Genomic DNA, 24,025 nt, shown 5'->3' with positions numbered 1-24,025 from the left:
AAGGGGTGTAGATAAGAATTTGTAAGGGTGGTCGTACCTTGGAAGGATAATGCTGTTAAATAAAGCAGAATCCATGTAACGGGGTAACTGGGGCGTTTTATTTTATGGGGACGTTGGTATTTGAGGTAGAGGCTGACTTCGACGAAGAGATATTACGACGAATAAAAACTCGCTTGAGAATTTGATTAATTTTTGTTGACGTTCGTTGTGAATGAAATAAACGAATTGCAAATTTTTTACGATTTATTTGTTAGAGAAATGTGAGAGGATTGGAGATTTCAGAGATTCTGAGGGTCGCGTGGTTCATCGTAATCCTCTTACTAGGAAACGTTACACGATTTTCTCACATCGAATCCTTTGCTCGATCGACCAGCATCTCTAATACACTTTTGCAAAAGCTGCTTGAATTATAAACATTTCACGAATATTCCAAGTCATGGAAATTTGTATTATATACTCCATTTTTATAAATGATATCTCCATTATGGTTCCAATATAGTAAAAAAAAAAGAAATAATGAAAAATAAAAATTATTTAGGTTATCCCCGTATTATCACAGACTCCTTAAATTTTCCCAGTACAGATGCAATTATCCGGACAATTTTCCCTTTCCCGTATTTTTCATTTGTATAACCTAATTAACGTAAGACGGTCAGTTAATTGAATTTCCAGTTTGATTCATCCCTGTTGATCATAAAACGTAACGCGAAGGAACATTAATTTCCCAAAGCAAATATTAATTATCAAAACTAACTGTCCCCGGAATCCAATCTTCAAACTAAACCGCTGTTCAGCGAATTTCAATTCTAACCTCAAAAAACTCGCTGCGCCGGTAACGCAATTGGAACTCGACTCAAACTTCTCTCTAACTAAAACGGAATAAAAAATAATAAAAAAAAAAAAGGAAAAGATAACGAATCCATATATACGCGAAAATAATCGAGCAGTCAAGAATGCAAACGATGCACATAATGGCGATGAAACGCGCAACGAGCAGCGTGGTGTCGCGTCGCGGGAAAGGTCATTCATTCCGCGAGGATTACTTCATTCCTCGACTTTCGTGGCGCACACGAATTCCACGACGTTCGTGTCCGTTCAATTGAAAATCCCAATAGGTTCGCGGCGCCCATCGACACCGAGAACGTATTCGAAGGCCCTCTCCCACCTAACCTATTCCTCGCCCCGTCCCCGAGACCACGATCCCGCCCTGGAATCCGAAGGCCATTCTGAACATGCACACACGTGCATCTATGCCTCGATCCAATAAACGAGCAGCCAGTCAATTGTGTATGTTAAAATATTCCGCGTGCCCGGCTTTCATCAACGAGGCTAACAGGAGGAACGGACAGACAGCTCGACGTATGCGAGAGTGGAAGAATTTTACGCTTCGCGTTTGACGATTTTCTTTAGCCAGTTGTTAACAAGCCGTAAATTTTCACGATGCGCTGGAAGTTCTTAGTTCCGCCAAGTTGCTTCGATTGCACTGGCAGAGAGAGAGCGAGTGGAGGTTCTACTGCAAGTTTCCACTAGAAGTTTCACTAGAATTGAGTTCAAGTTGACGCGTATAAAAAAGGTTATGAGTATTATTGGATGGTCGAATATTCGAGAAGTTGGTGTTTCGAAGATGTTGGCAAGAAATTTCGCGGTGTACGATGGTACTTGTACTTTGATTTAACTTTGCAGAATTTTTAATATTTCCCTTTGCATGCGGAGTGTTCAACGATAGACCTAGGGAGCTAGTGGAAATTATTTTTCTTATATTTATCGAAAACACGTTCTCGAGAAACTGAATGTTTATTTTTATTCGAAAAGAAGCGTATTTATATTTTCATCGTGTGACTTAAATTGCTATTATTCGCGTAATTTAGGTGTACATTTGAACACGATAGTTGTCACGTTAAAAATGGTAAATTTCGAGTAAATATTTCAAATAAACAAACAGATGTAACCTTTGCATGTACAAATAATAATCAATTCGAATTCTATTACGTAATAAAAAGTCGTACTCACCTAACCTGTACCAAGTTCACTCTCCTACAGATCTCTTTCTCTCCATCAGCAATACCGTAACATTCTAACCTCCATCACTCTGCAGCACTTCCGTTAACTCAACGAAACACCATCAATTGCCACAACGGGCCACAAATTTTAGAACAGAGTAGATGAATTCACTCAATTCGCCAGCCACGCTTTCCCGCGAAACACGTGTTACATTGTGCGTCGAATTTGACCGGGCCGAGCAGGGCTACCAACACTGATATAGGGGAATTAGTTGCCAATTGACGCGGCTCGTTCGTTCGTTCATTCGTCGCTTGATCGACGAGCCCGAACTGACCGTGGTCAACAGCCGTGACGGAGCCAGGAAATTTGCCAAACGTTCGGGAATCGGCAAGCTGCAGCAGGCGAAAGTGACGAGTGCCAGGCAAACGGCGTCGTCGGCGACGTTTAATTGGACGATATTTGCCGAACGCGTGTAATCACCTGTTGCACCGGCAGGAGACGCGCGCTAATAGCGGCTAGGCGAAATAAATTCTCGTCAGATGGCCCTGCGGCGAGTTCTAAATCGCGGTCGAAACGGGCGACACGATGTTTTCGACGTGAAAGGCGCGGATTAACTGACTTCGGTTTGACATCGCGGCAATTCGACGGGAACTGCAGTTCGGCTGAAAATTGGTGGGGGGTGCGTCCCGATCGAGTAGGGAGGTTCAGGTAGATGGAGTGGTGGCGGGAGCAAATAGCGGAAATGATACTATACCTCACAGCGTAGTATATGCTTTATTAGCGTTATTAAGCATGTTAATTTTCCATTAATAATACAAAATAAATTGCTATTTATATATTCTTGAAACTCGACTATCTTTTTAGATAAATTTATCTTTATAGATAAACTGTCAGTGTAAAAATTATAACGTGCGTTATGAACGAGCGGCACTGGATGAAAAATACCAATGAAATTTTAAACACGATTTACGACAACCACTGAACACTCTCCAATATTTTACTACCTCCCTTTCCCTTCTTCTGCTTTCTTGTGCCCAAGGCTTCTCGAAACAAATGCTAGATTATTCTAGAATATAAATTTGCGCTCTTCGTTTCGATATCGATATTTTGCCCATATATTCTTTTCCTAAGACACTTACCCTTTCCCGATATTATTAAATCTTCCACTTTTATTTTAGAATGTTCCAATTACAGAAAAATCGATCCAATTTTCGAACCTTCTTCATTAACTCAACAGACAATTTGAAATATCTTTTCATTAGCTTGACAATGCAACAGAAGACGATAATAACAATATTCTCTTGTGAAATAATTACACAACGATAAACATTTCATTCTATACTCTCAAAATCATATCTTAACCTCCCCGTCCATTTTTCTCCACGCCATCAAGCATTTGATCCCGCCACCTGTTGACAAGATTCTCCAACTACCCCACGAAAGACCAAATCTCTGGATCAGGACGCATCTCCTGTGTACAAAACCACTGGCAATTCCCATCGAAATGGCGAAGGAATTAGAAAAAGGCGTGGTGGGCAAAGATGGAACCGGGATGGTCGACTGAAGCACGTCTCCGTGTTGTTAGAGTAGACGTTAAGGGGAGTATTTCTTAATTAGCGGCTCGCCTCGAACGAGGTGTCTCGAGCCAAGTCAGCCGCTCCCTCGATGCCAAGCCCCTTACCAGCTCCTCGTAGATCACGATTTGCTTTAAGTGTCTTAAGTTCCTTAAGGTCGATGGAAGGAGACGAGGAGCTTGTTGGAACTCGTTGCCGCGGTATGTCCATATTAATCGCGCGATTTACACGTTATGGATATACAGGGAGCAGGTAAACAAATTGCAGCGGTCTTAAACAGCGCGACATGGCGGATGCCCGGATACAAAATGGCGCTGGCTGATGAAGCACGTATACCGGCGAAGGAGATGAGTAATTACTCGTAGATGCAAAAGGGTGTTTCGTTTTTCACAGATTTCTGTGAATATGAAGAATAAAATAATTACTTATATAAATTTTAAAAAATTTTTTAGGCATGGAAACATTGTTCTTCGTAGAAGATAAAAAGTTTTGTGACGGCATTATTCTCATCCTCGCCACTAGATCAGTCCCCCACTTATTTTGAGACATTCGGCCCTAGGGCCGCAACAGGGAGGAAACATATGTATCAACATGAAACTGTGAAGGTCCTCCCCTACTATTGTGATATTGTGATCGATTGATCGTCAGTATTCTCAATGTTGCGAAGGTATTGCAAGGGACGAAAGGAAAAGGACGGGGATGCGTTTCGTCCTGGGCCTGTTATTGGGACTCATCAGTGAAATTACCTAGCAGGCCCTGTCTTAGATGGGGATACTATTGGAAAGTTTGGATGTTCTATATACAGGAATATACAAGGTTTACTGAGGACTTAGGAAAAAATCCTCGAACCTCATTGAACCTGGAATCCATCTAATGACGAGGCTGAAAATGATGTCGTCATAAGATTAACAAAAAGTACAGTTTCCAACTATTTCTAATAACTGAAACAAGACTTTTTATAGTGGCAAGAAAGTTCAATCAGCCCTGTAATATACCGATTGATATTTAAAATACCTGAAAAATCGTATTTATCAACGATCAAGTTAACTGTCCGTTCGCAATTACGCAACGTTGTTTAATACTGGAAACTTCAAGACTACAGAGATAGAGTTTAACAGAGGTCGGGTACAAATGGCCTGATCAGAATTCCCGTATCGAGCAAACGAATCGAATACCAGGAGTAAATGTAGTAAGATAGCGGTTCGCTAAGTAAACGGAGATACACTTGGCGGTCATCAGGAAATAAATAGCCGGGGTTACGGAAATTACGAGATCTCCGGTTGGAATTCGACGTAACCCGTATATTAACCCTGGAAAATCCAACGAAGAAACTTCTTGATAAAATGTATCTGTTTCGCGTGCGAAACATCAGCGATAACGTCGTCAGGAAATTGTAGTTGATAAACTCGATTTCTGGTCGCGTCCTGCCAGCCAACCAGCGAATTTGAATGAAATAATGGTGGAAAGAATTGGAGGACGAACAGGAAAGAGATCTTAATTGCTTAAGCGATTGCTGAATTAGCAGACACCAAAATCTACGATCATTTTAATAATCAAAAAATTAAAAACCGAAGTCGATGGACGTCTCATGCGAAAAACCCTTAACATTACGTATCCTGTTAATTATAACGAGAAATTGAAAATTATTGAAGCACGAAATAATTGATCGACAGTTTATAAAGTTTGCAATTATTTCGGTGTCTGTTTAAAAATTTAGATGAAACGGAATTTAATATAAAAGGTGTTAAATAAAAAATCACAATTTTTAATTAAATAAAATTTAGTATAAAAGGTGTGAAAAAGTTTATTTAACTATAGTCTGAAATAAAAAATTATGGAAGCGGTGGAAAATTGGAAACTTTGTTTCAAAAACCGTGTCAATTTTATTTTTTAATAGACAAAGATAAGAAATAAAAATTCTTTCTCACGTGAAAAAATTAATCAAAAATTAATCATTAGTCAATATTCTTTAATATGAATCCCAGAACTGCGAAAGAAGTTTGAAAGTAGATAAAATTTTGGGAATAATTCCCTGCGATTTTTCGAAATTTGTAATAATAATAATTTCTCCGTTGGACGTGGCAATTACGGATTAGGTTCATGATTGTTGATTCGTAAAGAACTTAACATCGGAGTATGCGTGGAAATATCGATGGTGAATCTATTTCAACGACTGAAATCGGAGATCGATGGTAAAGGGGGCAAAGGGGGCGCGATAATGAAAATCCATCCTTTCAATATCTCTCCGATGGATATCGACGGGGAGAAAGTACAGAGGAGAGAAAAAAAAACTGCCTGGGAACGAGAAACGACGAGTCGTGTTGAAGCGGAAAATGGAATGCAGCAGCTTTGTATTCAATTGTTTCGCTTAAATTTGTTTCCAACAAAAAAAAAAAAAAGTTTCTCCACCCAAGCTCGCTGGAAAAAAGGAGAAACAAAACTAACGAAAAAAAAAGGAAGGGGGAAAAAAGGTGGAAAAGGTAACGAAAATGGTAACGCCCTTGCAGACTCAACGACCTATACAGGGTGTCCCGAGAATCGCGTTACGAATGACAAGGATAATTCTAAAATAAATCAATATACAAATAAGTTGGAAAAATGCTATATAAAAAAATAGATTTTTTATTTGATACTTCGTTTTTGAAAAAATTTCTGTACCAATTGTTATTATTATTATCTTATTTCTAAGAAATCGATCAGTACAGGATGTCCCAAAAAAACCTATACACACTTTAATACCTTATTCTTTCTAATTTATATTAATTTATTATAATATAAATATAATTTATTTATAATCATGCAAAATGTGTACACATTTTTTGGGACACCTTGTATTATTATTTTCTTGCAATTTGTACGCTTTCGTACAAAAGAAATTACATTTCATACGAATTTAATTTAGCATTTTATTAAATAAAAATAACATCAGTGCTCCTTCGATTAATTTTCAATTTCCGTATGATTAATATTAGAAATCGACAATAGGGATAATAATAGTAATGACAGGAAATAGGTAATAATAATTATTGTGTACCTTTACAAATACGAAAAGGGACAAAAATGGAATATCGATAAGTCAAAACACGTAGTAGTATACACAGTAAGCACTAGACAAATTTTTCAACGTTATCTTTCCCAGAAACGAAGTTTTAACCCTTTGCGCTCAGATTTCAGCAGAGCAAATTTAGCATTTCGTACAGGATTTAAAGCCAATATATCGATATTAAAACGCACAGAATTTGTTGAAACTAATTTGTGTTTAATACTACTAATAATACGTAAAAATACAACATTTTTTATTTCTCTAATTTTCTGTAGTTTTCTGTATTTTTCGACTTGCGAATGTCTCTGCTGCGAGGATATCGACCACAAAGGGTTAAATAAAAAGAATATTATCTTTCCCTTTTTAACCTGCTTTTCCACGTAAAATCGCTACTCTCCCTCTACTTACACCATTTTTGGACACTCTGTACACGTTAATTTGTTTGGAAAAAAAGGAAAAGAAAATATAGGTTAAACAGTGAAAACAGTGGAGAAAATTTCACGCAGGAGTAAACGGACAAAGGAGTAAAGGTAAGAAAAACAAATCGAGGCACGTGGAATAATTATGGCAACCAGTAGCGTTCCGTTCAACGTGCACGCGGTATCGGTTTCCGGCTTTGTTTTCACGTTCCACTCCCGCTTCCTCTCTTTTTTTTATCTTCCTCTTTTTTCGGCCTCATGGGTCGTCGATTGCTCGGCAATTTTGCATATCGAGCGCCGCGGGCTATTATTTGAGCGTCGACACCGAAAAGCTCGTTTTTCCAGACTCTCAATGATGGACAATCGATCAGTCGCCGCGCACCATCCATGTGACGAACCGTAAAACTTCCTTTCATAAACACTCGTTATTTTTCCCCTTTTTTCCTCCCGTTAGACGAAAACAGCATTCTCTCCCTTTTCCCCTCCCTATTTCCGAATTTCCCCTGTACCTTCTTCCTTTTCTTCTACTCCCGAGCAACGCGAACTTAACCGCCGCCATTTTTACTCGACGGGGACGAGTTCTTCTGTCGTTCGAAACCGTTTCCAGGGGGGAACACCGTTTGATTTTACTCGAATTTTATGTGGTGAAATTTGTAAGCCAGATCGAGATAAGAAAGGAATTCTTTATTTTAAGGGAGACATTCGTGAGATAGGGACGATGAAGAACTCGAGAGATAGGGATGAAAAGATTCAAAATTTGGAATATAAATTTTCTTATTTTTGTTCTCGAACAGAGTAGCACATTGTTTCAAGAATCATTATTCACCACTGGAGTATCGTAACAATCTGATAAAGTATAATAATTCGCACGCAATAACTTGCTTATCAACTTCAAATTTATTTAGGACTATGTAAGAAAAATATAATTCTTGGATTAAATGTAAATAAGAGTTTAATTTATATTTATTAAGAGTTAATAAAAGCTTGAAAGACTCTGGGGTTAAGCGAAATCATTTTCATAGTCAACCATAATGTTGCACCCTGTTTAAGAATGATCAAGAACCATATAACCATATTTTCAAAAATTCTATTGCTGTTATTATAACTTTCCGATTTCATCCTTAGGCAGAATCATGTCAATAACCCTTATTGAAAACCAAGATTAAGACGTGTTGAAAATAAGATACGTCTTAACGTATATACAAGAATTAATCTCTCAGAAGAAATATATAAATCTTTAAACTATGCACCGAAAAGGTTCCGGAAATGCGTGAAGTGTTTATTTCACGCGTTAGATAAGAATTAGGGGACCAGGCTGCAATCGCATACACTTTTATTATAAAATATTATTATTATAAAATACTGAGAGAATTTGGTATGGCAGTGGATTTATAAAGGAAAGAACACAGATTATACAAAAAAGGAACGGTTTAATATTATGTGACTCGCTCGGTGTGCGCTGTACAACGATAGCTTAGAGACTAGAGACAAGATCGTAATAACAATAGAATTTAGCTAGCGACCGACACGTACACAATCTTACATGTGTGAGTAATAAGCACAAAAACAGTTTAATATAAACATATTGATGCGAGATATCTCGATTAATAGCGTTAGCATTCCAACAAATACAGATAGTTATTTCTTTTTACCCATAATCCCAATAAGACTTATTTATATTTAAAAAATTATATGCTATTTATTCATCACTGAACTATAATTCTTGATACTGTTACATCATCACTGACCAATTATCGTAATATGTACCTGATAACAAGAAATTGCCGCTAGTCCACCGAGGAATAAATACCAAATAAATTATGGCAATGAAAAATAAACGCGTTATATTTTTCTAAATACTTATCGATCGCTAAAATTCGCGGATTGGAACCCAAAGAAAGAAAAATATTCCGATGCGAGGAAATAAACAATTTGTCGGACACGTATGGAGAAATGGAAATACGTTTTGCACGGATGAGAGGCAGAAATAACGATAAGGATCTGCTCGCAGGTCGTCTTCGAGAAGATCCATGGAGAGGGCCAGGGGGAAAAAGGTGCGCGATGCCGGTGTGCATTTTTTTCAGTCGAATACTCGGAGTTAACGATAAGGTCGTGCTGACGTCGAGATAAGGAGGCCCCGATTGGGTAGAGATCGCGTGCTCGACAGAATACGGGCCACGAAACGTAATGTTATCAGGGGCCGCACAACAGCTGCACTAAATTTTTTTTCGCCGACAGTTCTACTTTTCGAACGATAACTTCGCGGCCCCTGCGCTTACCCCGTGATCAACCTGATGCCCTTATTAAATAATATCACACGGTTCGTCGTATTGCACATTGCACTTCTGCATTCCGTACGCCTGTGTACGGGAGGGGGACTAGTGGAAGAAATTATTTGGAACAAATGAATCGCGTTTGTACAGTCGCCCACGAAAGTATCCGGATGGCTCGAGTGTCTTGAATTTTTAATACAGGAAACACCATGAGATCAAATTTTGGAAATATGCAATACCGTGTCTGTGTTGAAATTGGAGAGAAAACTATAATTTTTTGAAGAATTCGCGAATATATATTTAACTTTCACGAGGGTGAGGAAATATTTGAATTATTAGATGAAGAACACGGGAATTAATTAATTTTTAATTGACTCGTGTTAATCCTTTTTATTAAAAATAGTTAAATCAACGTAACTCGGTGAAGTTTTAAGAAGGGTGTGATAAAAATTTAGTTTTAATTGGTAATTATAAAATTTGAGAAAGGACATCTCAATGTATTTTTGAAATTGTATTAACGCTATAACTAGCCCCCTGTAATATATGTCTAAATATAATATACATAAATAATAGATATTAATTAAATTAGTCTAATGAAAATAAATAAATATGTATATTTTTATACCAGGTTTCTATTTTAATTAAAAGGAATGCTTTTAATAATTAAAAAATCCATTTAAATATATAAGAAAAATTTGGAAATTGTTAATGCCTGAGCGCAAATAATCGGGATAATTTCTCGAGTGACTGTATAAGTACCATTTATCGATTGCACTGAACATTTAAAGATCTGCGTGGCTAATTTTTTCTTTTTCCTTCCTGAATACTGTGCATTTTTACTTTCCCGCTTTACGTTCGTTTTATATTTGTTATTAACGCTGTAGATATGCTAATATGGCTAATAAAAGCGTGGGTCAAAGTTTGCACAGCTAGCTGGTAGCAAACCGTAATTCGTTGATCCTAATATAGCCACTTCCTGCCTAGCAAATGTGTTATTAGTGAATTTATTAAGGTTATTGAATTTGCTCTGGAATTTATGCACATACCGAATAATTCCACTAGCAATTGTACACAAGCAAATCGATGCATTTATTAATGTACATATGTAGGTCTCTATTAAAATGACCTGTCAAAAGCTTCTGTTTAATCGCTCGCATATTCCAATCATTTTATTTATGCGATTTGTTAACGTAATTTATTAATATACAACTCGTGTCCGTAATTGGGAGGTGTAATTACGAGCAATATCGAGTAACGCGATAAGTGGTAAGTGAAATAACACGTTAGAGGGATTTAGAGAGACCTCGAGATCACGTCGACGATTCACGAGGAATGAAATCCTCTCTGTGTAAGTGCAAATACGTGTAATCCTTATTAACTAAAAATATAATTATTATCGACATCAAAATCTCAAATAGAGAAACTACAATTATATTTATTTCGAAAAATCGTTTAATTTTTGTCGAATTAATACTCTAGAGTATTAAAAGAAAATATGCGTTTTCACTGAATTTGATAGCACCATGAATATTTATTATGAGAAAATAATTTTCAAAAAATAGCTTCCTTTTTTAATATTTCTCAATTTCGATCAGAGACCAATAGATAATAATACCGATCCTCCATTATAATTCTTTAATTAAATGAAATAAAGCAAAATATTTCCGAATGTTACTATACTTCTGAAAAATATTAAGCTGCTATAATAAATCTTCCCCCTTCAAGGATTAATTTATTCGAAAATTAAAATTCGATTCTTCGTTGCATCATTTGAGACGCAATAATACGATTTCATGCATATTTATGCAGTAAATCGATTATGATAATTTAATATAAATCGCATTTAATATTAATATTTGGTGTTTATATCGCGTCGTGAACCGTGATTATGGGTGGGAGAATATTATGTCGCGTTAGGTGTGACGTGAAATTTTCAAGTATCGATTCATACATTCCTCAGAAGGCACACGCCTATTTCGATGATCCTCACTCGTAAATTTAGCGAGTGCAAAGAGGAGCGAATTACGAAAAGACGAAGACGTTGGCTGGCTACAGAAGAGAAAAGAAATTGCCCAGAAGCAATCTCTTGATGGATTTTCTGATTAAATGTCCCACGCAGCAAAGCACTCGCAGAGATGCATATTTTTATCGCGTAATATTCGATAATTCCGGCCAACAATTTCCTTCCGGCTGTCTTTTGTGCACCCTTTCGCATTAGAAGACGTTTCCGTTTATTTCATTCAGGCAGGAATAAATAATGTCCGTTTTCTGCTAATAATTTTCCTCCAGTAATTATAATTAAAAATGATTTGATCGTTACTTATAATTAAAAAAAAAAATTGAAGATAATTTTAGAATTTTTGCACGAATTTAATACTTCGCGTCCCACTATCCACATTTTTTTAATATTATTTAATTTTCGTTAGTAATCGTATTTATTACGAATTTTTAATTACCAATGATTTTTTAAATTATCAGAAAAGAGAGACAAAAGACAAACGAATGGTTCAATCAGGAAATATAAGAGAAGAATAACGAAATATTCATAATGAAATTAGTCGTTAAACATAGAATGTGAAACGTGATGGTACTGTGCAATTAATTCGATAAAATAATTAAGTTAAAGCGGTAGCGAAAATGGCGGATGGATACGTGTAACTTGCGCAAAGATAAGTTCGATATTCGAATGAAGAAGATTAACTTGGGAATATCAACACATTTTACATTCCAGAGTTCCAACAGCCTCCGTGGCGCAATCGGCTAGCGCGTTCGGCTGTTAACCGAGAGGTTGGTGGTTCGAGCCCACCCGGGGGCGGGATTTGTTTTTTATTATTTTTTTTTCCGCCAACAAATTGATTAATTATTACATTTTTCTTCCACTATATATTAAATAATATTTCCCTTGATTTATTTTTAAATATATAATTTCATCTATCTCTTGTTTAAGAATATACAGATATATTACTTCGCTCCGGTACTGTGTTGGAAATTGTATCGGAGACTTATAAATTTTCTTTGTTCTACGAAATACACGTGCTGCCATTTTGCATTCCCAGTTCCGATATTTGTTCGAAAATTTAAAACGTTCATATCGTAGCATTTAATAATTTCGTGGATTTCTAAAATTAACCTATCGATATGTTTTACGTAATACGGAAAACGTGCGAGTAAGCAATGAAGGTTTAGAAAAATAAAATTTAAAAAAATTGATATATTTCTGTTTAAAAATAAATTACCTTTGATAAATTTGATTATTTATTTGTTAACGTCATATTTCTACGATACTTTTGCACGATTGGAAACTTTTTCTTATTAGTGTTGTGTCTCCGTAGTAGTTCATCTAGCATCCACTAGATGTCCACGAGGAGCAACTTGCTCCCGCGTATAAAGTTGGACGACCAACGTTATATCTTCAAGAACAGAAGTACGATCGCCAGTCATTCAGTGGGTGTACTACTGATCGATTTAGCAGATGATGAATGTTGGAGATGAATCGTGATTAAACTCCGCTCCCTGGCATCTATCATGCAACGACGGATGTCAGAGGAATTTCTGATGCTAAATCTCTTATTTTTTTTTGTTTAACATTGCATTTTTCGTTTCAAAAAATATTAGCGTATAAATAAAAACAGTTTTGAAAATAAAAGTTATACCGTTTAAATAAAAAATAAAATTTCCACAGCAACAAAAATTAATTTAAATTCACTTTGTACCGAGTAAAAATTACCACAACACGTGTCTATAAATATTTCTGTACACCAGAATGAGCATTCTAACCTTTTACACTCCATTTTCGGACATCGAGAAAATCTATCATACATTTCCTCCAACGTCCCAATCAAGAAGGCTATCTACTCTTGGTAAAGCGTGTACACAAACTTACAAAAAGGGGATTGGACCGCAATGGGAATTCTTCGAAACTTGGGTAACGAGAAAGGACGCGTAACAAGCAAGTCGTGACCGATCGATGGTTCGGTATAAAGAGAAGGTCGGAACGATGCAAAGCAGCGACTCGACAATTTTGAGCACCGCGAAATAATGTGTCAGATTCGTCGGTCCGCGAATTCGTCGCCACAGTATTACAGGTTATGGGTGCACGTTCCCGACCTCATTTAACTTCGAACTGCGTCGAGAACGACGTTGTACAAGCGCAAACATCTGCCGCTGGCGCGTGTTGGAACTCTGTTTTACTCGACCCCCACCAACCGCGGTCCCTACTCCAACTCTATTCCCCCACCCATCGCCGTTGTTCCTCCGTGATAACCCGCAGATCGAGGAACACGTGCGTATCGCGTTCGTGGCGCACTGGAATCAACGATACGCGAAACAGGGGAGGGGGAAAAAGAACACAGTCAGATTAGAGGTTATATCGTCGGCAGAGCGTTAAGTGGCGCGCGTTTCGAAAACGCGAACGGAGATGCGATTATCCGGGATTCGAGAGCGGGCTTTCAGGCGTAGATTAGGAAATAGGTTCGAGACCGAGATGGGGAGATATGATGGAGATTGGATAGTGGGTCGTAGTGGAGCGCAGGCAACCGCCATATTGGAATATTAGGCTTAGGCAGTCTATGAGGGAGGCGAGCGGTTCGATTGGCGGAGCGGTCGTCTGGTGAACCGGGGAATCCCACGGTCTCGTGCAATTCGATCGGCTTTCCGGAATTCTTTCCCCTTACTGCGAAGATAAGGCGCGGCGTCCGTGATGCGATAGTTTTTAAGTGAAGCCAGAAAAAAGCGAGGAACTCGAGAAAAGAAATTTAAAATGGATCTATTGAAAATGGTACTTTAATATAATACCGAAAGTTGAGGGGCTGGTGCGGAAGGTAGATAACTGAGAAAAATACCATCTGACTACCCCGAAATAACGCAAAATTCACAAACACGGAATAAAAACCACGGAATTTATTAAAAATGTGGAGGCATCGTTCTCACTCTCGCCAATAGATGGATTCCCTACTTGAAGGAGATTCGAGGAGTCTCTCGCAAGTGCTCCGTTTCCTATACATAGAATTTTCACACATGCCAATAGTATCCCCGTCTAAAGCAGGGCCTGCTGCTAGGTATAAGTCTTACTGGTGAGTCCACTAGCAGAGGCCCAGAACGAAACGCATTCCTTCCTTTCCCTTTCGTCCCGTCTAAGCACCAGTATCACATCGAGGGACTCCTGCCAAGTAACCGACTTCAATATAAACCGTGAAGGAAGCCCTCCACAGAATTATAAGAGAGTAGTTGTGGGGGTTGTTTTTCCTTCTATTAATGGCGGTCTTGCTATGTTAAGTTGCAAATAGAAGGGATCTAAGGAAGATATGTAATTTCGTCCCAGGCTTGTTAATGGACTCCTCAGTAAGACTACCTAGCAGACCCTAGTTTAGATGGGGGATATTTAGGTAGCATAGGAACTTGTATTTGTAGGAATCAAGGATTCACCGAGGACTTGCGAGAAACCTCGAACCTCCGTTTTCCATCTAGCGGTGAGGGTGTGAATGTTGGTCGTTACAAAGTAGGATAAAAAGACCTGTCTCCCGATATCCTTCGCGCGGTGAGTTAAAAAATAAAGCAAAGCATGGAAAGTCAGTTTAGTTAAAATGCAAAGTACCTGTAAGCCATATTAATTAGCAAAAGTGTAACGACCAACAGCCTCGACCCTTTCGACGCGACGTGGATCGATACTAATTAACACTTTGGCTCGATAAGGGGGAATTTTTCGGGGGGAAAGATAAAGGACAGCGGGTCGGTGCTCGAGAAAGGAGACAGGCGAAGGTGGAAAGTCATTATCGCGACAAAGAAGATCGAGGCAATCGCGGTGAGTTGGAGAAGCCTATCAGTTGCCCGCAGGCAGAATCGAAGAAGCCTCTGGCCGTTTCGCGGTACAGTCTAGGGGCACACAGACGGACCCTCTGCCTCGGCTAAACCTTTTGTCCGTTCTCACGAGAAGACACCTCGAAGCCGAGCGACTGGCCGAGGTAATTCCTCTGGAACGTTGATTCCAGCGTTGCTCGACCGTGAGTTCGATCAACTTACCGCTAGGTTTGCTCGTATACTCGTATTCCTTCGGACCCTTCCCATTTCAAGGCAAAAGGCGGGCTCAAAGTGGAAGATCCCTACGGTTTCGGCGATGAGAATCGTTACCGATTCGTTGACCCGAATATATAGGGTGTTTCAAGATTGAAAATATTTGAGGGTTAGGTTTGCTATCTGGGAAATTCTATCAGAACAAAGTGTCAGAATCAATAACTCTATTTTAAATTTCCCACGAAAAAAAAATTTAACAGGAATACAATTTTTTCTTAGCTTTATAACCGTTGAAAAATTTCAATTAAATAATAATTTCGAATTTTTAATTCCTGTAAAATTTTATCTCCTGTAATAATATATATACAATTTCCAACTGCTCTCAAATTTTTCCTAAATAATAGTTTACAATTTCCAAATTCTACGATATTCAAAGAATTTATGTATCTAATCGATCTGATAAATATCCATCTTCGTAAAAGTATCACACCGATTTGACTGAAATTTAATGATAATAAACACCCTCGCATCCCTCTCAAAATGAAGAGCAAAATTGCTCGTGTGGAGGTACAACTATGGTGTCTTTGGCATTCTGTGGTCGCCTCGGAAAATTCACCGTTCCAATGATCGTTTGCCAGCGAGTTTTTTCCCGTTTGATCTCGCGGGAAATTTCACGCTCGATCGGTTCGTGGTCGACGACCCAACCCAGGTCGATCCTCCTCTTCCTCTTTTTCGGAGCCGCTTCGCGTCCCTGCCGGGCTAATTTGCACTTCGAAAGATCCTCAAGATCGAGGAAAGAGATCACCACCGCGGAGAGAACAACGAGATTATCGACGACCGGCTCGTTTCCTGCTCCAACGGCACGATAATGCGATCATCTTGCTCGTGGTAGCTGAAAGATGCAGATTTTCCGCAGATTCGAGTCCTTTCTGTTCGATTTCTTCCGCACGCGTGGAGAATGTCGGGAAATGAAAGGGAGAGGATGTTCTTGATGAAGATATTCATCCTGAAACTTTGTGCGATACCGAGGTCGAGAATAAAATATCGTAGTACGGTCGTTATGCGCGATACCGATTTTGAAAATAGAAATGGTCATACGGTCGATTTTAAAAATAAAATACAGTGGTATAATAGATTCGGATGATACCAATTTTGGAAATAAAATACCGTGGCACCATCGATTTGGGCGATACCGATTTTGAGAACAAAATAAAGTGATACGATTATTTTAAATGATACCAATTTTGGAAATAAAATACTGTGGTACGACCATTTTACACGATACCGATTTTGAAAATAAAAATAATCATACGGTCGAGTTTAAGAATAAACTACAGTGGTACAATCGATTCGGATGATACCAATTTTGGAATTAAAATACCGTGGCACCATCGATTTGGGCGATACCGATTTTAAAAACAAAATACAGTGATACAATTATTTTAAATGATACTAATTTTGGGAATAAAATACTATGGTACGATCAATTTGGACGATACCGATTTTGAAACTAAAATACTATTTGCAAATAGTAATTTTGAATAAGTATAATAGATTTAATATCATCGGATAGAATCCTTTGGTTTTTAGAATTTTTTCATATTTTCGAAATGGTGATTTGAGTGTGTTTAAATTTGTGTATTTAATTTGTAAGAGGTTTTAATATAAAGAAGGTTTGTTTTGACAGTAAAACGATGATTACTGTATTTGATGATTGATATAATTGATATTTGCTCTGATCGATGAAAATGCCGATGAGAATTTTACTCGAAAACCCTTAATTTCAGTTCTCTCTGATAAACTTTCTTCGTGAAACTCTGACTAAATTGGCGAGTAAGCATTTCTCTGTACTATTTTTCTGTTACTGTTTCTTTATGTCCTTCACTCGATGCAGACATTTCCGAACACATCCTAAAGCGATGATCTCTTTCACGTCTCTGGTAACTGGATACCCTAGGTCAGCGATTTTCGAACGTTTCCATTTTACGACACAAGTAAATTAATTAGAAAAATTCAGCCACACACCGAAAAATATATATTTTCCTCTGATATAATAAAAAGAAATATATAATTCTGATTACAATTGTTTACGCTTTCCTTTCTTTCATTTTTTATCCGATAATTTAAGGAAAAATGTATACCACTGCTGTCGATTGAATAATTAAGTACAGATATTCTTTAATTTGATGGCTAATTTTATTTTAATCTCGAATTCGACATTCATCCAGTAGCGAAATAAATCAAAATAAATTATGTCCAACAAAATATCCTGACCCATACTGGTCACAAAAATTCCATTACACTTGTAGTACTAATAATCGGTGAAAATTATCGAACTTTCAACCCCTATAAATTAATTAAACATCCCGCATATCCTCTCAACCTGCAATTGAAAATCTCTACCCCAAATAATTCTTCATTCATCTACTAATAAAATAAATCAGAATAAATTATATCCTACAAAATATTTTAACTTAAGGTCATGATAGAAATTCCAATACTTCTTTATTGCTAACAATCAGTGAAAATTAATCAAATTTCAACCCTTATAAATGAAATAATTCGCACATGCTCTCAATCTATAACCAAAAATCAAAGTAAGTTTATAAAACATGTATAAATTATCAAATTTGTTATGAATAATAAATTAATATTGTCATTAAGAAGTTGTTCACAACGCAAATTTATAATAAAAGTAAATAAATTAATAAATTATTGATTATTATTAAAAGTTACGATGTACTTGTGTTAAAATATATTTGTATAAGTTGCAAAATGTTTATAAATTATTACACTGATTGTTATAATAAATTAATATTGTTATTAACAAATTGCTCGCAATGTATATTTATAATAAAAGTGAAAAAATTAATAAATTATTGGCTATTTAGCCGGAGAAATAATAATTAACGGAATCGGTAAAGTTTAGTAATTTTCGATCGGAGTGGGGGTACTCGGCCGATCGACGGCTATATAAGGAGCGACGGGACGCAACAAAACTCATTTGTCGGTTCGACTTCGGAAGTGTAACATCTAAATTTTCGTTGTGCGCGAGGGGTGGGGGTCCGAAGTGAGGTTGGGGCTGGCCCCACCACCCTCACCCCACCCCGTTAAATAATTTACTAATCATTTTCTTTTTCTTTTCAGATATTAATTATTTTTTTCTTTCAGGTTTTAATTATTTTTTCTTTTTACAGATTTTAATTATTTTTTCACTTTCCAGCTTTTATTTTCTGTTTGTATTTATTTTCATTCGAATATTTCGTATAATATTCAAATGTTTCGTCGTTGGGTTGTTTACATATCATCGTTGGGTTCCTAATAATTATTTCTTTTTCAGGTCTAATTTATTATTTTTTCAGATTTTAATTATTTTTTCCTTTTCAGTTTTTTTTTCCGTTTTCATTTATTTTTCTTTGAAAATTCGAATATTTTTTACAATATTCGAATGTTTTGTCGTTGGCTTGTTTACATATCATCGATGGGTTGTTTATGTCTCATTGTTGGATTCCTAATAATTTTTTTTTTTTCAGGCCTAATTTGTTATTTTTTTAGGTTTTAACCCTTTGCACTCGAGAGGCGCTTTTTAGACGCCAATTGATAAAATTTCGAAGATGAATATTAATTAATATATCAAGTTTAAGATAATGTAAAGATATGAAAGGTATCGAAATGAAGTAATTCTACGTGTTATTTATTATACGATTTCTTATTTATTACTCAAAAAAATATCGTCATTTGTATAGCAGAAGATCTTTGAACCCCTACTCTTCTTTAGTCAAAAAATGGACGAGTGCAAAGGGTTAATATTTTTTTCTTTTCAGGAGTTAATTGTTTTTCTTTTTTACAGATTTTATTTTTTCTTTTCTATTGACCTTTACTTGAGAATTCGAATATTTCGTTGTTGGTTTGCTTATGTGACATTGTTGGTTTCTTATGTCTCATCGTTAAGTTCTTAATAATTATTTCTTTTTCAGGTCTAATTTATTATTTTTTCAGGTTTTAATTATTTTTTTCTTTTCAGTTTTTTTTTCTTTGCAAATTCGAATATTTTTTACAATATTCGAATGTTTCGTCATTGGTTTGTTTATATCTCATCGTTAGGTTGTTAATAATTATATCTTTTTCAGGTCCAATTTATTATTTTTTCAAGTTTTAATTATTTTTTTCTTTTCAGTTTTTTTTCTTTGCAAATTCGAATATTTTTTACAATATTCGAATGTTTCATCGTTGGTTTGTTTATTTCATTTGTGACACATCAATGTACGACGCGGGATGCGTACGTTTAGACTTAAGTAGACTTAACTAGTTCTAAGATAGACGCCTAGACTAAGTCTCATGTGCGCGCTATCTGTAGAAAGATAACCTACCTAACTTGGAGCGAAATATATCAATTTTCTACATTCTTATCCCCTTCGTTTACCAAATAGAACATAATTGTTCTCGCGATAATCGCAATCGTTCTTAAATACCGACTAGCCTACGCGACGTACTCTCGTGTACTCGATAACTCCGTGTTTCGTAAGTCATCCAAACGATTCGTTCCGACACTCATTCCCGCCACTGCCACCCTTGTCATGCATCGGTTCTAGGGTGGTCGGCGGGTTGGCACTCACCTGGAAACAATACGAGGGTCTGTCGGCCCTAGTTGGTACCATTGCGTACACAACTGGGGTATGGGCCCTGTGTTGGACGGGCATGACGTGTCTGCGGTCAGTCCACTTGGGATGATTAAGTTCTACCCCATGGGGCAGGGGCACGGAGTGTCTGTTTCGGCTACAGGGCCTCGCTAGGGACCCTCGGCTTGATTTTGGATGTTTCGCTGGTTCGTCGACCACTCTCGTTCGCGAGTAAGTCATGGCGGGGTTGTAGTGGTTGGATGGGCTAGGTTCGATCGGTTGGGTGCCGAGGCATGAAGTTGTCTTGTACACGAGAGTACGTCTCGTAGACTAGTTGGTCTTTCGAATAATCGCGACTTCGTTCGGGCGCGATCGCGATTTTTAACTTGCTCGCGTGTTTTATATTTTATTCCCTATTTTTATGAGACATAATATATCTTAGTGTCGCGACAATAGAGTAGTAGTATTTCGAATCGAAGTCCCCTTTGTAAGACACGAATTATAATAAAGTGTCAGTAGATTTTCACTTTAACTTCTTTCGCTCCAAGTTACATTAGGCTACCTTTGTTACAGGTAGCGCCAGCAGGATGCGCCACTAGGGCGCATGTCCGGGTCTCGATGCGTAGCCACCTCCACGTGGTGAGACCTGGTAATTGGTATTGTTTCCCAAAGATATATCTTTGGCAAACGATACCAAGCTAAGAGCTACGCACAAAGTTTAGGACATTTCCTATCTAGTAAATTTTCAATGTATAGTTGTACTTTGAAAATAGAAAGTAGTAAATATCTGTTGAAGTAATACGAATATTAAGATGTGTTAGAATGAATGCATGATTTTAAGGAAACAAGAGAGTGTATATATGTATGTATATATATATGCATGTATGTTTGTACGTAGATGTAAGACACGAGTCCGTAGTCAGTCGTCGCCTTTGTTTGTTCGTGGTGAGAGCGAGCACGTGCTGCCTTGGTACAATATAAAACGTTTATTATAAAACCTTTTTGTTTTGTTACTTTTCAATTTTTTTTGTTATAAATAAAACACTATTTAATAAACAGACTAATATAATAAACAACGCTAGGTTGCTTTTTTTTATCAATCAATCATTTAACAAGATGAATTAAGGTAAATATAACAAATTCTGCCAGCTTGCAACCACATTTAATATTATGTTTTTCATGTAATTTTATCATTTAATTCTATGTATGCTGAAAAATTTGAAGGCCCAAAATTCTTAGCAAGTGACATTTCTTGGAATCGGTAGGCCTGGTTGTAAAAAGACAATATTTTGTTGAAATAAATGAACACGTGCAACAGGAGAAAAATATTGGATTCGTGGAATATGACCAGATTAGCGCCATTAGATGCCAAGAATTGTTTTTTATAGTAAGAAAAAATTGAAACAATAATAGAAATATATAAGGTATAGGACACATAAGATAGAAATATTTGCTGGTCAAATAAAGATTCAGAAGGGGGAGATGCTTTAGGCAGACAAAAGGGGATATAATTAATTTAGGTGATATACTCTTATAGTAACAAGATATAGAGAATACAGTGAGATTGAAAGGTATGTTGTATTCCTGATTTGAATAAATATTAATATCAGTGATCAAAGTCACTGATCATTGCTAATCTGTTAAGTTTCAGATTGATGGAGCTGAGGTACATAAAGAAAATAACGAAGTTGTAATGAAAGCAGTGAGAAGAGTAAATGTATATTATGTAGAATCAAGAAACAGAAAAGACGCAGCATATATCAACAGAGAAAGATGTGTGGCATCGTCATGCAAATATAAGGATCATTGAAGAGATGGAGAATGAAGAATTAGTAATAGTTCTGAAAGGAAAAGATAAATTGAATATACAGTGTGAATGTTGCTTTAAGGCAAAAATCTGCAGAAACACACGTAGGAAATTGGAAACTACAAAAACAGCAGAAATAATGGGGCTGTGACACATGGATTTGATTGGACCACTGAAGCCAATGTCAAAAAGAGGTAAAATGTACATCTTATATATTGATGATTATTCAAGAGTGATTATTGGTCTTGCTCTTACAGGAAAAGTGTCAGACAGATGAGGAAACAAAAATATTGGTAACATTTCAAGAAAATTAATCTGTGAAGAAGCTGAAAAGTACTTATATGCTTAGACAATAGAGGTGAGTTTGTCAGACAAGACGTTCATGTTTGTTGAAATCAAAAGGAAATAAAACATGATTTCAGTCCAGCAAAGACACTGCAGTGTAATGGGGTTGCTAACAGGAAGGACAAATCCACCATAATTCAATGAATATCAAGAATTATTAGGGAAATTCATGTATTTGAATACTTATGTCTCGCCAGACATCTCATTTGCAGTAGAATGTTTGTTATAGTTTAACCATGATCTTAAAATGATGGACATGAATAGATTGAAGGGAATATCAAGATATTTGAGGGTGTGTATTGTCTTGAATTTGGAAAAGGAATAGAAACCAATGAAATGTGTTGTGCGGATATATAGACTGATATGTGAAGTTCTACTGAAAAAGGAGGTGAGAAAGATTGTGATGTGTAACAGATTGAATGTGATAAATGTAGAAAATGAAATCTAAGCTCCTACATAGAAAAATGTTGTTATATAGGAGATGTAGTAAAAACTAAGAACTTGCAAATTTGTTAAAGAATGTAAAATACTTTATGAGGGTGTTAAGAGAATAAAAAGAAGAGAGGAGAATGTGCGATAGTTATTTATATTGTTTTATTGTTTTATTTCTCCCACCCAACATGGTATAGGTTAGGTAAACTCTTTTATTAAAAGTAGTATTCAATCAATCTCAATTTTAATAATAACATTTCACGTTTGTCATAAGTATACTTGATACTGAATATCAAACCATCTTATTAGCAATGGGAAACATATTTGTAGCTTTATTATAACCGAATGATACGTACCTTCTTTGAGCAGGTCTGACTAAATAGTTTTGTTGAAAAAGTAGTTTTAACCACTTATACATTAGAAACTAATGTTCTCAAGAAATATTGTCAATAAAGGTGATCACAATGCTCATTTATAAAATATTGTAACTAATATATATATTATGTATTACTATATATTATATTGTGTTATTAATTTTATAATTATTTTTATTAATTTATAATGTTTTTGCTGTGAAAACTAAGCATTTATTAATTTGTCATTTTCGTAAGAGAAACGTATCTGTATTTGCTTTATTGATATTATTAAATATAAGAAACGTTGTTTCATCTTCTAGATCGATACTTTATCGTATAGCTATTTTAAAGATGTAACATTTTCCCGCTACAAAAATACCTAGCGTTTCCGGCTGCAGCCAACTTCCAGTTGGCGGCAAGCAAGCATACCGGTAACAAATGGTGGAATATTATCACGCGTCAAAGTAAAACATTAAATCTCAAAACGTTTCGTGAAGTAGTAATATTGTTGATTGACGTTATAATTATTTTACGAAGTTCAAGATTACTAACTGTGAACATTTCTTCGGTGGTAATATACTACATGTGAAAAAAGGAATACTGCATAATAGTGCAAATCGTATAACGATACATGTGGAAAATAAAGTGGTGTGAGTGCGAGATCCTATAATACTACCGCATTGTCCGTTACAATCTGCTGTAGAAGATTCTAGATTTCAACTGCCCATTGGAATATTTGATGAACATTACTGAATAGGAAGCTTTTTAATAGTTTTTTTAATTTTTCGTCAATCTTGACGTTCAACTGCAACATAGTTATGTATTATCGAAATCACATTCTAAATTTTGATTGTGGATTAAGATATTTCATTACTTCTGCATAGAATAGATTGTTCTGCAAACAGTAGGGCAATTATTTTACGATAGAAGGAGCATATATGAAACAAAGTAACGGAAAAGAAAAAGCCTGTGAAATCGTTCTACACAGTTTACTTTTTTCGCCTATATTTCTGAAATTAAGCTTTTCGGTCAGATTTTTTCAGTTTAACAGTGTAGAGTGGAATTTTCTCTAATGGGATTGATTACTTTTTTTCGGTTTCGTGCGTGCGTTTTCCAAAAATAGTGCCGAATGTGTCAGTGGCTGTTA

At 36.4% G+C, this 24,025-nt stretch overlaps 1 protein-coding gene and 1 non-coding gene across 2 annotated transcripts in view; one reads left to right on the top strand and one right to left on the bottom strand.

Moving 5' to 3' along the window:
- LOC108550741 (acetylcholine receptor subunit alpha-like) overlaps nt 1-24,025 on the bottom strand; it is a 155,315-nt gene that overhangs the window by 68,098 nt on the left and 63,192 nt on the right.
- Nucleotides 12,052-12,125, top strand: TRNAN-GUU (transfer RNA asparagine (anticodon GUU)). Its single transcript has one exon. It is a non-coding gene; the product is annotated as a tRNA-Asn (tRNA).

This window comes from Eufriesea mexicana, unplaced genomic scaffold (genome assembly GCF_001483705.2).
Source record: "Eufriesea mexicana isolate 0111107269 unplaced genomic scaffold, ASM148370v2 scaffold474474846, whole genome shotgun sequence".
Taxonomy (NCBI): domain Eukaryota; kingdom Metazoa; phylum Arthropoda; class Insecta; order Hymenoptera; family Apidae; genus Eufriesea; species Eufriesea mexicana.
This window is presented reverse-complemented; position numbering and strand designations above follow the sequence as displayed.